General features: G+C 50.0%; 1 protein-coding gene across 4 annotated transcripts in view; it reads right to left on the bottom strand.

The window, feature by feature from the left end:
- The window catches only part of OSBPL5 (oxysterol binding protein like 5), a 111,845-nt gene extending 97,420 nt beyond the window's left edge, over window positions 1-14,425 (bottom strand). The window contains exon 1 of one of the 4 annotated variants that reach the window (XM_062576697.1): window positions 14,367-14,425. The gene's annotated coding sequence lies outside the window, so the exon portion shown is untranslated. Of the gene's footprint in view, window positions 1-12,155; window positions 12,241-13,904; window positions 14,000-14,366 lie in introns of those variants that run through there. The other 3 variants (XM_062576695.1, XM_062576694.1, XM_062576698.1) reach the window with 3 other exon arrangements.
- Between the last annotated feature and the right edge of the window lie 507 nt (window positions 14,426-14,932).

Raw genomic sequence — 14,932 nt, 5'->3', positions numbered from 1 at the left:
GCTCCACTCCTTTAGCTCAGCTTGCGCCTGGCTGAGGATGGGGCATTTCGCCAGGTGGAGCAAAGCCTGCGGTACATTCCCCGGGAGCTGTGCAAGGATGAGTCGACAAGCAACGACTCAGACTACACCAGCCTGTTCCAGCCCAGCAGGAGCAACTTTCTGCTTGCCAATTACCAAAATGATTTAAAAAACAAAACAAAACAAAACAACACCTTATTCAAAAGGAAAAAAAAGAAAAAAATATGCAGATTTTAAAAGAAAAGGATCAGAGAGTTCCCTCACGGCAGCCTACTGCTTGCGACCCTATTTGCACCGAACACAGCACGCTGAAGAGGGGACCCATCACCACCCTACAGGGCCGCAGTGCCAACAAGCCTCATCACCTCTTAATTGCAAACCTGCTCGCGGAGCCCCAGGGCGACATGCTCCGAGGCTATCGCTCGACACCGCCGGCTGCTCTAGTGACATTCAGCATGGGTTTGCCCAGCGCTAAGGCAACAAGGGCACTCAAGTCGCGGGTCAAACAGGGATGACAGCCGCCTCCGATCCATGCGACATTTTGCCCCGATTGGCACGTTTTCTGCAGCGCCCCACAAGCCAGCCGTGGGGCTCTGCAGCTGAGGGCTGCGGCACGAGGAAAGGACAGGACAGGACCGGCTGGAGATTTTCAACCAACATCCACACGCCTCACTGCAACCCAAAGGGCCTCGTCCTGGAGGTCTCGTGAGACAGGGGCTCTCGCACCCTCTCCGGAGGGCTCACAGGCCTTGCCTCAGCTTTCCAAGCTGAAATCACAATGCAAACGGTAGGGGGAAGAGAAGGAGGTTAGTTGGGCTTGCATCCTTCCTTCCTCTGGAAGCAGCTTGTGCATGTGGAAGCAACAAGATTTAACCCAGGAGAGCAGAAGAAAGGTGAGAGAGAAAACCAATACTTCATCAGCTTGCCCGTTCTTAACTGACATAAATTGATATAGGAAAGTTTCCAAATTTAAAAGAAAAACAAATCTTATTTAGAGATTAAATTTACAAATGGAAGCCTGTTTCTCACGCGCTTTGCTGCCAAGATGGTTTTCAGCATCCTACATCTCCTCTGCAATATTTGCCAGTAATAATTACGCTGAAACAGCATGAGCATGCCATCTCCTTTAAGCTTACGTGCTAGCTATGGGGGCAGCTCCCGCCGAGCCCCCCGCTCGAGCCTTCCCCGAGCAGCGGGTGCCTTCTCGCGGGCTGCCGATGGGCTGGTGCTGTCGCAAGCACGGAGATCGGAACTCGTGAACTGTAATTACCGGGACCGCAGATGAGCCTGGATCAGGAAATCAAGCTACCGGACAGGTTCTCCTCTGGATTACCTATCTTCTGCTTCTTCTCCTCGGCAGCCGGGCCACTATGGAGTTTCACCGGCTCTCTGCAGAGCTCCGCAGACCCCCACAGAAAGCCCCCGAGCTGCCTCGCGGTCACCTGTGCGCGCTGCCCGGGCTCTTTCCTCATTACACTGCACCATAAAGAGCGGGGGGCAGCACACCGCACGCGGCAGGAGAAGACAAAAGCCTTGTTTGGGCAACAAAGGCCTGACATTTCAGAGCGACTCCGCTCCCCCGTCCCGCGAGCCACTCCAGCGACGCTCGCTCCATGCACCGCACACCGCCTGGCATTTATAAGGAATTTGACATTTACTGCCCGGTTTTGCAAAGCATAAAGCCCGATCTGTTTGAGGAGCAGCTCTACGCAAGTTGCGCTGTCCTGCTGCCCGGCCCACGCTGGGGTGCGGAGCTGCTGCTCAGCGGAGGCGAGGGACGCCGACGTGACGCCTGCCCAGGACAGAACCTTACCGCACTTCTGCCATGCCCACCTCGGCTCGTCCCGCGCGCCGGCGGTGACGGGGTGCGTCCGGGCTCGTGGCTTCCCAGCACCGGCAGATCTCCGCACCAGCGAGATGCTCTGAAAAAGCCTGGTTTCAATTATGTGCAAGCACTGTACTTCCACTTGAAAAAAAATCCTCCTTTGCCAAGTTCCAGCAACGCTTTGAGGGACCAACCTACCCAACTTGCTCCTTGCAACGAGCAAGCCCTTAACACGCAGGGACAGCTATCTGTAAGGCCATCGATTCCCTCCAGCCTACACGTTTTCCAGGAGAGGCGAGTGCAAGCTATACCACTGCATTTTCCATACTTTGGTCTCATTCCTTCAAGCATGTCAGTGCAAGTGGATAATGAAGTCAATGAGATGCAAACACAAGGCCTCACCCTCCCATACCTCCATATAAGTGAATATATACCAATCTCTTTACACACACAGTAATTCTTTGCATGAAAACAGTGCATTTTTATGACGTGACTGTACTAAAGAACAAAAGCTATACAGAAAAAAGTACATAACTTTTACATTATATTGGATATTGATATACACAGTAGCAGTATTGTACTAAACTGGATATGAGCACACATCAGTAAGGCCAAGGCACTGAGACACATGGGAATCTCCTGGATCATCAGTGTAGATCACACGTTCAACAACATGCAACCTACCGTAGAATTTATAACACTGCTTTTCTAAAATGAACTGTCAATTCCTGTATAGCCTACATAAAATGTGCCAATAATGGGACATGGACACACACACACACACGCACATAATCCAAATCTGAAGGGGACCAAAAATGATTTCACAGATATTGAACAAAGTGCCTATGAAATGGTGTCTGGCTAGACAGGCAGAAAGCAGAGAGAGAAGAAAATGACCTTGTTCTGCACTACAGAGTGATTCATATGGATGAGCTAGATACCCCAAATTGCTAGCTACCAGGGAAGGAACCGTGTTGCAAATGCAGCTCAGCCTCCAACATTACAAGCGCTGACTCAATCCTATTTGTAAAATAGAAAACACGGACAAAATAAAGCCAGTCACCTTTCTGAACTTGACCATTTTCCATCCAATAAAAACATAGCAGCACATAGAACAAGACTTCCAGGCAGTATAAATCAGAACAGCTTTGCTGTCACCACAGACAGCAATGGGAAATGTGTTGTTGCAGTAACCATTCTCTTACAAAATGATCTGCATGTGCACCCACCACCTAGTGTCCCCAGCAATGCTTATGTGTGCGTGCACGTGAGCATAGGAAATTCATGCAATAAAGGCAATTTCTTCCAGGGAACTTTAATCTGCGAGATTAACTTCTCTTTCTCGGAGCAGAGCTGGATCCTTGACCTTGGCCCAGCACCACGGAGGGCTTGTTTGCCCTCAGTGGGATTAGCTGTCACCCAACAACTCACCCGTGGTAATGGGCACCACCACTCCTCCTCTTCGAGGCCCACGTTCCCTCACCGACTTTTCATCTTCCCCTAACGAGTACATAACATACAGCAGCAAGTACATAATGTGCAACAGCAGCTCTGACTGCCGCCCCGTCAACTGGCAAGCACGTCACCCTGAATAAAGGCTGCCAGTTACAGCAGGCGAAGGAAAGCACGGCACGGCACAGCTGTATCAGCAACACCGGGAAGCGAGCCGGTCCAAGTGCCAGGCTCAGGTACGTGAGCTGCAGGTACCTACATGCTTCACAGACCACTGGAGAGAGGCAGACAGCATTAATCTTGGCACTAAGCTCAATATATCTCATTCTCGGGCTGAGCAAATGGCTCCTCCAGTACTAAGGGTACTTTCCGTAAATTCAAAAGGTTTCAGTAATGTAAAAAAAAAAGTGTTCCAGAGATGTTGGTTGTATTTTGTGTTTTAACCAGGATTGCTATTGCTTGCAGTTCTAAAATGAATCTTGCAATAGCTTTTTCCTTTTAAACCCTAAGGGGTTTGCTTTGAAAATTGTTTGTTAGTAGAACCTGAAAAAAATACTTGTTGTGGTTAGAGTGAAAAGCTTAGAAATATGAGCTGAATGTAAACCAGCATTTTGAAACTTTAATAAATGTCCCCCCTCCTTCCCAGCCAAAAGTTTAAGTTTTTGAACTGAGTCTCAATTCTTTTACACAATTTCTTTTACAACTTCAGGATCGTTAAGATTGGTAACGTTGCCTTGGATATTTAATGCTATCCCTAGCAAACAGACAAGTAATACACTTTCAGGGAACTGTTGTCCCAATTATTTTTACTACATTCACATACTTTCATTTCAAACATCTAGTTGTATGTGAGCTGCCTCTGCAGCCTTGAATTGGGCACTGTGATGCTATAGCTTGGGGGAAAAAATGAGAGAACTGGTGAATGCTCTGAAATCAGGCAGATTTGTACTCTTTTAGAGGTAAGGTCAAGCCACTGCCCAGGACAGACAGGAACCCCATGCCTACCCCTTTCTAGGGCACTGAGGTGGCTCAGGGAGACTCCCCAAATTCCAGCCCTCACCACTTAAAAGTGGATGATGGGGGGGGGGGAGGAGTTGAACACTCCAATTGCAAAGCACCTCCTTAATTTTGAGTGCACCTCTGAAGTGCTCCCTGGCATCATCCGCTGAAGACGAAACAGTTGTACTGCCTGACCGAGGCCGTAAGCATTTAGGCACCAACCTGATTGCTCTGCAGCAATTTGTCCTTGTACATCAGCTGTTTAAGTCTCTGCTGGGAGATCTGAGTGTGAATTTTACACCGGGAATGGGCAATTTCCACTGCAGCATATTACAAGCCTCTCTCACAAGGATTCCTCCCCACTCATCCATCAAGCACCTTGGTGCATCCTCATTTGCCATGCACCGCAATTCACTGGGCAGGCACACCGATTTTCCCCTGTGAAAGCATCAAGAAAGAAAAACCTAAGTTATTACGCTCTCGGGGCTGCATTCATTGACACTGGAAGGAATGGGGTGGGTTTGATGCTTCTAATGCTATTGCTTTTATCATGAACACGTTTCAACTCTGCTCCTTATAGATCAGCTGTCTTGTATCCTAGACAATTCAGAAACATCTAAAGGATACGTCCATGTCCAAACCTTGTCCTAGTGGGGAGGCAATTAGTCCTGCCAGACAGTAAAGCACACATTTAAAAGGACAGGGAAGGAGGAAAGACGTGCAGGTTGCATAAATATAAGATCAAACTAATTTTAGCAAGAGATACCACAGATGCATTTGCAGTATGACCACACACTTTTCAGTGCTGTGGGTGCAAGGGCTTGTTCTCCAGTGGAAAAATACCAGTAAAAATAAGGCAGCGCAGTTCTCCAGGTGACCCTCGAGGAGGCCAGGAGGATTAACTAAGGAGATCCTGCAAAAACGTCCTCTCCCCTGTGCAATGTGTAGCTTTTTGAAAGCACCAGATTTAAAGCAGAAAAACAAAAAAGTTGCCATGCTGGAAGAGGGCACCACCACAAAATTTGTGCAGCAGTACCACTGCTCCAACCCACTTCTGACAGTAAGTTTCTCATGCCAAGCAGCTAATTTTTTTTGACTCCTGGCCCCCACCATTGAATTGGTACCGGGACCACCAAGAGCTGCTGCTGGCCAGGGCTGGTGTCCAGCTCAGGGAAACGAACTACCATGACCAGACCCACTCGAAAAAACACCTGCAGCCACAGCTGAGCTTACGCCTGCCAACATGATTTCAGTAGGATTTGGAGGAGGGCCTAAATGGATGGAGGAAAAAAAATCACTTCTAGCTGGGGAGAGATTGGAAACACTTTATCTGAGTATATTTAGACCATCTCTCCAGGGAAGGACTGCACCAAACTAAGGAAAGTAACATATGCCCACCTCACTGGGATGTCTGCAACAGCAGGAAGGACTGCTTTGGAAACAAAATGAAGGCTCTGGACTGCTGCAGTGCTTGCAGAACCTTAGTTTTTATTTTTTAATCTGGATTTTACTATTGCTAAGGAATGCTTCAGCACCTCTCCTTATGTTTCCTTAACATCTTATCCAACAGTCCCTATAATGTATTCAATGTTAATAGATATTTCCCCCCCCCCCCCGGCCATACATGTACAGCAGCAGCTTCTAGTTTTGTCACAGAAAAAGCACTAACTCACATAAAAAAGACCACCATTACCTAAAAATATCTGAGTAAGAAGTGTTTCAGTTGCCTTGGTATTATCCTGCCTTCCTTTCCTGTGACGGTCAACGTAGCCTTGGATATTTCCATAGCTGTCTGACTTTTCTTCCCCTAATAGGATAAGTAGGAGATGCTAAGGTACATTTACATAAAAATGCAGCCTGTTAAGTCTTTTTTGTTGTTGTTAAAAATCCAGTCAAAGTCTGTGAAGAATTAGTGAAAAGATCAAGAGAAGGACAAGCAAATTGACTGTGAATAAGAACAGTAGCAGGCCACGAAATACTTATCCCTCCCTTTCCAGAAGCTGTTCATTAAGTCCAATTTTAGGCCAGGGAAGAGACAAGCCACAGAAATTCCTGGGATGAGATAATGCTGCTACCCCACGAAAGAGAAAGGCAACATTGGACAGACTCCGTCCCCATCGCCGGCACTGCACGAGCCACCTGCCCCGGTGCAACCCAAACAGCTCCCACCGCTCGACTCAGACCCTCCTGAAATCCAGCCCTCAGATCCGGTCATCCTTTCTTATGGGGAAAAAGATGACCCAAGACCTCCAAACGTCAGTCATCCTTAGAGAGCACATTAAAGGTTAGCCTTAAGCTTCGGTATTCATGCTATACATAACCTCTTAGGCGTTTTCTAGCTCAGGTGCCCTACGCGCATTTGGGCGAAGAGGAGCAACAACGTGTTTGCTCGTGAAAAAGCACATATATAAAAACATTGTGTCATTCTGCACAAGCACGATAACACCATGGGGCTTTCACGTAATGATGCTGCAAAAGGCTAAAAAAAATGACTCACTCAACCAGGGACTACACATTCCAAAAATGGGGGGGGATGTATTTGCCTTAAAGTGCCTTTCAAGGGTGGTCCAGCAGTAAGGACGACAGCATGTAATTCCTCTGCCCACTACGGCCATGTAATTGCTGTAATTCTGCTTTCTAGGCATGTGTCCTTAAACATCTGCAGCGATGCTTCGAGGAGGGGTGGCAGCAAATGCCCCATTACAGAAGGTGGTCCGAGTGGCAGCACCCGCGATTTGACCACTCACCACTCGTGCCATAGCCCTAGCCCCGTCTCCAGCGAGGAGATTTTTGTGCCATTTGGGGTTGCAGGGGAAAACAGTGCTGTGGCTTCAAACTCAGGCATTTAAAAGACAAAATTAATACCAAAGTTTGGAGATCAAAAATATTTTTCAACTTGGTACTTCACTGAATTTCTGTACTTTAAACCTAGTAGAGGATTCTGAAGAGGTAACATGAAAAACCATTGCTAAAAATTAGAAATATAAAAGGCCTTGTGAACTAGAGAGCAGAGCTGATTCTGGCAATCCTTCAAATTAACTTAATATCTGATTTTCCTAGCACCAAATTCTTATCATTTCTGTTTTCACTAATGCATTCACTCTTAAGGCACACTTTTTCCTGCATAGTCCCTCCATCCTGCTTCAGGAAAGGACAGATCACTAGAACAGAGGCCAGTGTTATACACAAAATACTTGGAAAAACTGCTCTTATTTTCACATATTTGCACCAGCTGGTAGTGCATCTTTCACAAAGCTGTGGGTGGTTGAAATTTCTTTGCAAGGAAATTTCTTTTAATAAGAGCAAGCAAACGCCATGATTTGTAGGAAGTAACTTTTTCCTTGACCTTTTCACTGCAGACAAAATGTCAGCAGGTTATTAAAGTGCTGAGAGTACAATCAATGAAAAAAAAGAAAAAAGAAAAAAAACTTGTGTTGCCAGGCACCAGGTCAAAACGCCCCCTCCTCGCTGCCCAGACATGCGCCTCGGTTTTCCAAAATGGCTCTGATTTCTAAAGGATTACAGATAGCCCAAAGAGTCTGAGCTCCAAGCGCGATACCATGGGTAAAACAGGCTTGCTCAATGCCTTGGAAGCATAAACAAGGGTGGGAAGGACCAAGCAAGAGCAAGATCACACTTCAAATTCTGTACGTGGCAGCTGCAAAAGCACTGCTGGCATAACACACACAAGCCTTAGCTTCACCTGGAATACACAGCCACGAAAAATCAGAGAAGACCCAGCAAAAAAAACACAAGACTGTCTCCAGGTCTTAACTGCAATGAGAGGTTTAAGGTGCCCACTTAAAGACACTTACAGGATCACCTGACCATAGACTGTAATTACATACATAGGGAGAAGATGCCAGAAAGCTGGAAAATGAAGCTAGAAGAAGCCAGAGCAGCAAGGCAGCCTGCAACGGGCAGCTTGTGCCACTCGTTGAGCATTTCCAGCCCTGAAACGCTACGATTATTCTCCACTTAATTCTTCAAAGGTCCATTTCCAAGTCAGCCTAAAGAAAAATTGCTTTACTGACTTCAGTAAAATAGACCTTCTTATTATTTCATGTGCTGTTTCACATTCTGGTACTCCAGCTAAGCATTTAGATACTCACGATGCTGGAGTCTCATCTGCAGTTCATCCACGACAGACTCGCTCAACCAGCAGCTTAGGGAGGGGGTAGGTTTGACCATTAAAAACACTACAGCATAATTCAAGGCTTGCTGCAGGCACCATCTCTATGTGCAGCCCAGCTCCTGTAAGAAACATTATGAACAGCTACACTACTTAACTCACCATTTCATTTTTACATGATGTTAAATGAAAGCAAAGGGCAGCTAGGAGTGGCAATGAAAAAAAGAAGAAAAAAAAAAGGGATGAGCCTGAAGATTTCTCACTAACTTTACCCACCAAGCAAATAAGCATAAAAATCAAATAAAAACAACAGGAACTTACTTTCTGTTCATTATTCTTCCACTGCCGACAGAGGCACGGGGAAGCGTGCCACCTCCCTGAAGTTGTGTACGAAACCTGCTCCCGCAGAGGCAGGAGCTAACCCTGATCTCCCGAATCCAAAGCTAAGCACCTTAACCACATCATTACCCTACTTGTGTTGCCTCAACTCGCCTGCATCCAGGAGCACCAAATTACTGGGGGAAGGGAAAGGAAGGGGGGAGGGAGGGAGAGAGGGAGCAGAGCAAAACACTTCTTGGGAATATTCCTGACCCACCTAGAAGCACACGCTGGAGGTATCACAAACTAAAACCCAGCTCCTCGGTGCAAGCCTCCCCTACTGCAGGCCAAAGGATTTGGAACAAAGACGCAACTTCGGGCGCTTGCCAAAACCCTGAGCTTTCTCAAGTTCAATTGCTAACGCAGACCCTCTTAAATCAAGCAAAGAGACGCCTATTGCAAAATGCTTTTCTCCCAGCGGATGGGAACGCTCAAGAGATTGAATAACCTGGCGCGGGAGCGAGCGTGCACCTGCCCAACCAGCCGGGCCAGGCTGGCGGACAGAGCTGTTGCAACTCGCTGCAAGCAGAAACCAGTAGCAAATCGCACCTTGCTCCACGGCACGGGCGAAGCGGGGCCCTGCGGAGCGACGCCGCAGCCCAGCGCCTCTGGAGACGGCTCCTGCCGCCAGGCCGTCCACGCCAGAGCTGGCACACGCAGCCGCAGGCTCGGCTCCAAGGTGCCAACCAGCTCATAGTGCTGTTTCTGCAGCATCTTTCACCAGTGATTTCTTTTCAAACGCTGCCACGTCCTCGAGGCGCAAAGGACAGGAGCTCTCCTAGCAAAACCTGCGAAAAACTAAATTATTACGGCCCACATGGTGCAGATTCCTCTTTGGCTGGAGCAAAACTTCGCGTTCTTCTTCCTTTACAGTCCCGGCCACAGTAACACAGCACAACTATTTGTCATCCTCATCCTCACTAGAGGAGCCCCTTTCAATTTAGTACTTAATGTAATTACAGCAAATTAAATCAGGCTTAGAAAATAAACTCTTACTTTTCCAGAGCTATTATCTTACCTCTAAGAAACTCTATTAGTCTAAAGTGGATCTAGTTATTACACAATTGGGTCTCTCCTGTTTTGCATCTATTCAACGAGTAGAAAACAGATGTTGGCATGAAAATTGTTTAAATTCTATTTCCAAATTCAATCCCACAACTCCAAGAGAAAACTCAGGAACCATTAATAGTAGCACAATGAATGAACCTTCCGTGTTGCACAGCCAGTATTTGAAAAACAATTTTTTGTTCACTTTCCTTCACCACAGTGACGTTTCTCCTTTTTATAGGGGGAAAGAATTTGCATTTGGCTAAATAATAAGGCAAACAATTGCTTTTGTATGCTTTCAGCAAAAGTCATCTCCTGCTAGCAATATACAGCTAATGTGATTTCTCTTTGAGAGAGACACTTGGCTGCAATGAAGTCAATGGTGTTTTCCCATTTCCATCGCAGTGGGCTGAGATGCAAAACAAAGTAAGAGATCAAGCTACTGAAGCCAGGAGGAAAGCAGGTAAGCAGCCGTGTGCATTTATGTGCCACTAAATAAATGCACAGTGATGAGTGGTCAAAGCTAGGATGATCCGTTTCTGCAAACATTAGAGCCAATTTAGAGCAATTCCACTGCGGAGAGTGAAATTTCATTTCTTAGCACAAACTGCAGAAGGGGATTTCACGCCTGCTCACATCTATACCACAGAAGAATACAAAAACCCCAAATCCAGAGATTTCCTAGAAGCTCAGCCTGTTCAAAGCAATTAATTTCTACAGTACTACTTAGTGAAAAAAGGCAATGCATCTACAAGCAGGTATTTGAGGGATGCTCTTGGTACCCTGTCAATCAGTACTTTCACAAATTAACGAAACACTAGCTTGCAATACTTGCACTGACACTAGAAGCGTCATTGTTAATACAATGTAAGCATACAGGCCACTGGGAATACAATATTAAGTAGGAAATCACTGTACTATGCTGCTGTACAACAACTAGGAGAACATTACCCATCATTAGCAGCCAGCCCAAGCGCTGCTCTCTGCTAGCCATGCATCTTGTTGGTAACAGCAAGGCTTTTATTAACACAACGTAGCCAGTTGACGACAGCTTTATAGCTGAGAACACCATATTGTGCATTTCTGGGAAAAGGCCTCTTTAGCACTGTGAGGATTATTGTGGCTAAATTGCTTCTGAGTCACACAGGTGGCTGTTGCTCAATGTTTCTCCTCCGGTCCCTACCTACTTTTTATTTCCTCACAAGGATGCACCTGCTCAGAAAAAAAAAAGAAAGAAAGAAAAAACAGCACTGGTCACACCCTCAACTTGTAGCTAATTTAGAGTTACTATTCGCTATCTTATTGGCACAACGGGATTGTTTTTATTTATATTACAGCACAGCTCAGCAGAGGCCAAGGCCACATTGCACTAACTAACAGTAAGAGGGAGACCCACGAACACGTACTCCAAGCAGATACAAGATGAACGGCAGGCAGCACAGAAGACCCCACCAAGCTTCTCAGACACTGCCGGGCTACTGCAGGGTCCTCCCGGCACACCTCACCCTCTTGGAAGAGCAAGCCAGGACCCGAACGCCAGCGCAGAGGAGGCTCCCAGAGCCGCTGCCGCACAGACACATCGGCGACAGCAGTGTGCTCCAACGTGCCCAAGTCCAGACACACCTTCAGGAGGGAACAGCACTACGGGCAACAGCCCTCGGGCATCAAAGACGTATAGGGCCTCGTTTGTGCCCAAGACTGAATTAAAGCAAGCCCCAAAAGCCCCAAAGCCAAGCTACTTGTATTCATTCCTATCGTACTACATCTGCTGCTCATGATGAGGGATGTTGCAAAGACAGCACGAGATGGGGAAGCCAGGCCAAGTTAACAGATGTCAAAATGGGGAGAAGGAGCTCCATTTCAAGCCAGACTCAAAACTGCACAGGCTGGGTGCTTCGTGGCTAACACACTGCTCCAGCCAGACGCAACAGCAAGCTCTGTGGTGCCGCTTGGGTCGCTGCTTCGCTCACCAACACCACGACAGCAGCGGTGCGTTCAGCTCTCCCAGAAAGCCTTCGTAATCCATGTAGGGATTTACTGCTTCACGAAAACAGAAAAAAAAATCCAGATGTTGCTCAGACCTGAGCCATCTTTGACCCACATATGAAAGAACAGGTCATGAAATGATCTGCAAATCTGGATTTCTTTCGTTAGTAAGAGAAAAAAAAATATTTGCTGTTCCAGCAACAGTCAGGCTTGCAGCATTGTATGAGTTTTTTTTCAAAGCCAAGCAGCAAGAGAAAAGCAAAGATTCATCCTATAAAATTTAATTCTAGTCTATTTGCACGCATGCCAGGAGCTTACCAGAACGAACCCCAGCAGCCCAGTATTAATCCCAGGGGTAATTTCACATCCTACTTCCAGAGATTTTGTGGATCAGCCCGCGGCGATTCCCCAAGCAAACTGCGCAATGCTTGACAAAATGTCAAAAACCCTCGGTCACGTCCCGCTGCTACGTCAAAATGATTGCTTCCTGATGCTGAAAGCAGCGTGAAAGAGAAGAGCAAGTAGGAGACTGGAACTTTTCTTAAGGAGGAGAAGAAATTGTTCTTTTCGCTCTGCCAGTACAGCCCACGGTGACTAACAGCTCCCGGCACCGAGCTGTGTGGCAGAGCTCCCCTCCTCTCCTGAGCGGGACGGGGCAGCAGGAAGAGAAATCCCCGACATTTTAACGCGAGGAAAGAGGAAAAGGTGCGACACTGCCGCGGGATTTGCACTCCTTCACCTGGCATCAAGCGAGGCAGGCAGCAAAAGCCAAACCCTCTCTGCAGCATTGAAGGTGGAAAGGAGCAAGAGCAGATGAAACCATTGTCTAAAAATCTATCAGCGTAGAAACTGAAGTATCTTTTAGGGTAAACTGATGCTTTTGCTAAGAAATACACCGCTGAGGACAGCTAGGCCCTGGAGAAGAGCTGGTGGGCACCAGGTGCTCCCAGTGCCGGGCTGGGACGCAGCAGGGCCGAGCTCACCTCCCAGCTCCCTGTTGAACAGCCCAAACTACACGTTTCGCTGCTCCGTGTCTCTCTCCTACATTTCATCAAGCTAAGCAGCGAGTCTGCTATTCCCCCAGCCTGCGCTGGTCGGTTTGGACAGCAGGTCCTTCGGGACGCCCTGCAGCAGCGTCCCGTCGGGGAAGACGGGCACAGCAGCTACTGCGTTGCCCCTCCGGCGGGGACAACTCCACCGCGATCGATTCTCTGGCAGATCAGACAGCACGAAGCAGGCAGCCGCGCTGTCTTTCCTCTCAAGGATAGCTGCACGTGTCCCCGCTTATTAAGGACACGAATGTTTCTCTTTCGGCTTCAGCAGGTTAATCTCGCACTGATACCGTATCACGTGAACGGGAACCAGGTTGCCAAAACGCCCACCGAAGCCGCACAGCCCCGCAGCCGACCTGCAGAAGCCCACGCCTGCCTCGAACGCTGACAAAACGCAGCCAAAGACGGACACGTCCAGGCGGCTGCCAGCACGATAAGGTTACGGCTACCAGCCCGCAGCACAGACCTCAGGGACGCAAGCACGCAGAAAGGAAACCTAGGCGCGAATCTATGCATTTGTAAAACGAGGAGGAGAACCGAGCCGCTTCAACCCAGGGCAAAGATGGATTTGCACATCTGTAAATCCTTCAGTCCAAAAGGTGCTAAAGGGAGTAACGACACAGCCTCGAGCACAGCTCTGCAAACACAACACAAAACTATCCGAGATTACGGAACGAGGGGTAGGCCCGACCCCCAAAAACCCACTTTCTCGCCTCTCTCCCTGGCGAGGGCCTGACGCCACGCAGGGGGTCGCCCCCGCTAACCCGCTGTCAGCTGCCCCCGCTTCTGCCGAACATCGGCCTTTAATCCGGCCGCCCCTTCGCGGCACACAGCCGCAGACGCGGTACGGGGCGCCTCAGCGAGCACAGAAAAGCTGAGCCCTCAGACAGCCTTTCAGTAATTCAGCAACATGCAGATCGCTGAAGAAGAGCCTCGCGGGGACAAAACGCTCCCGGTGAGCGGGCGTTATTTCACGAATGGCTTTTGCCGCTTCCCCCCCCCCCCCCCGACTCACCTGACCTCACGCCCGGAGCCGGGGCAGAGCATCCGCGGCCGATTTCGCCCCGTCGCCCGCGGCGCGGCGGCGGGCGGAGGCGCCTCCGCAGCCGCGGCCGGGCGGGTGGCGCGGGGCTGCGCTGCAGCGCGCCGCCCCGGTCGGCACCGCGCCGCCCCGGTCGGCACCGCGCCGCCCCGGTCGGCACCGCGCCGCCCCGGTCGGCACCGCGCCGCGGCCGCAGAAGCACGTGGGACGCAAATTCCGCGGCCGGGAAAGCTGCTCCCGAAGAGCAACCGAGCGGCAGAGGCGGCGGCGAGTCCAGCGGGGACGGGAGACCGCAGAGGCGGCGGCCGCGGCCCGGCAGCCCACGCGCGGCGCGGGCCGCCGCGGGGCGAGCGCGGCACCGCGCCCCGGCGCCCTCCGCCGGGCGCCCCCGGCCGCGCCGAGGGCCCTGCCCCGGCCCGCAGGGAGCCGCCTTACCTGGGCCGGGGGCGGCGGGGCCCGGCGCCGCCTCGCCTCGCCTCGCCTCGCCTCGCCGCCGCGCCGCGCCCGCCCGGCGGGGCCGCGCGTGGGGCCGGCGGGGCCGCGCGTGGGGCCGGCGCTGCGCCCTGCGCGCGCGGCCGGGCCGCTGCGAGGGGGAGGCTGCGGCAGGAAATACCAAAAGACTGATCCAACCGCGCTAAGCAGGGAGGGGAAGGGAGGAAAAAATAGAAGGGGAAGGGGGGGAAAAAGGGGAGAAAAAACCCAAACGGAGCGAGCGGAAGGGAGCGCGCAAAACCCGGGCGGGACCGCGCGGAGCGGCGCGGCGCCTCCCCCCCCACCCGCGGCTGCGTTTTTAGGTTATTTCTGGTTTTCCTCCGCCCGCCCCAGGGCGTTTGTTTCTGTCTTTTCCCCGACTCAGGGAGAGGCTGGAGCCAAGACAAAACCGAGAGTAAAATAACAATAAAACACTTTCACTCCGCCCGACCCCGAACGGGCACTAGGCTGCGGCCAGCGGCCCTGCTCCGGGGCGACCCTCGGGCCGTGGTGAATTTTGCTCCTTTCCC

Source organism: Rhea pennata, chromosome 5 (genome assembly GCF_028389875.1).
Source record: "Rhea pennata isolate bPtePen1 chromosome 5, bPtePen1.pri, whole genome shotgun sequence".
Classification (NCBI taxonomy): Eukaryota; Metazoa; Chordata; class Aves; order Rheiformes; family Rheidae; genus Rhea; species Rhea pennata.
This window is presented reverse-complemented; position numbering and strand designations above follow the sequence as displayed.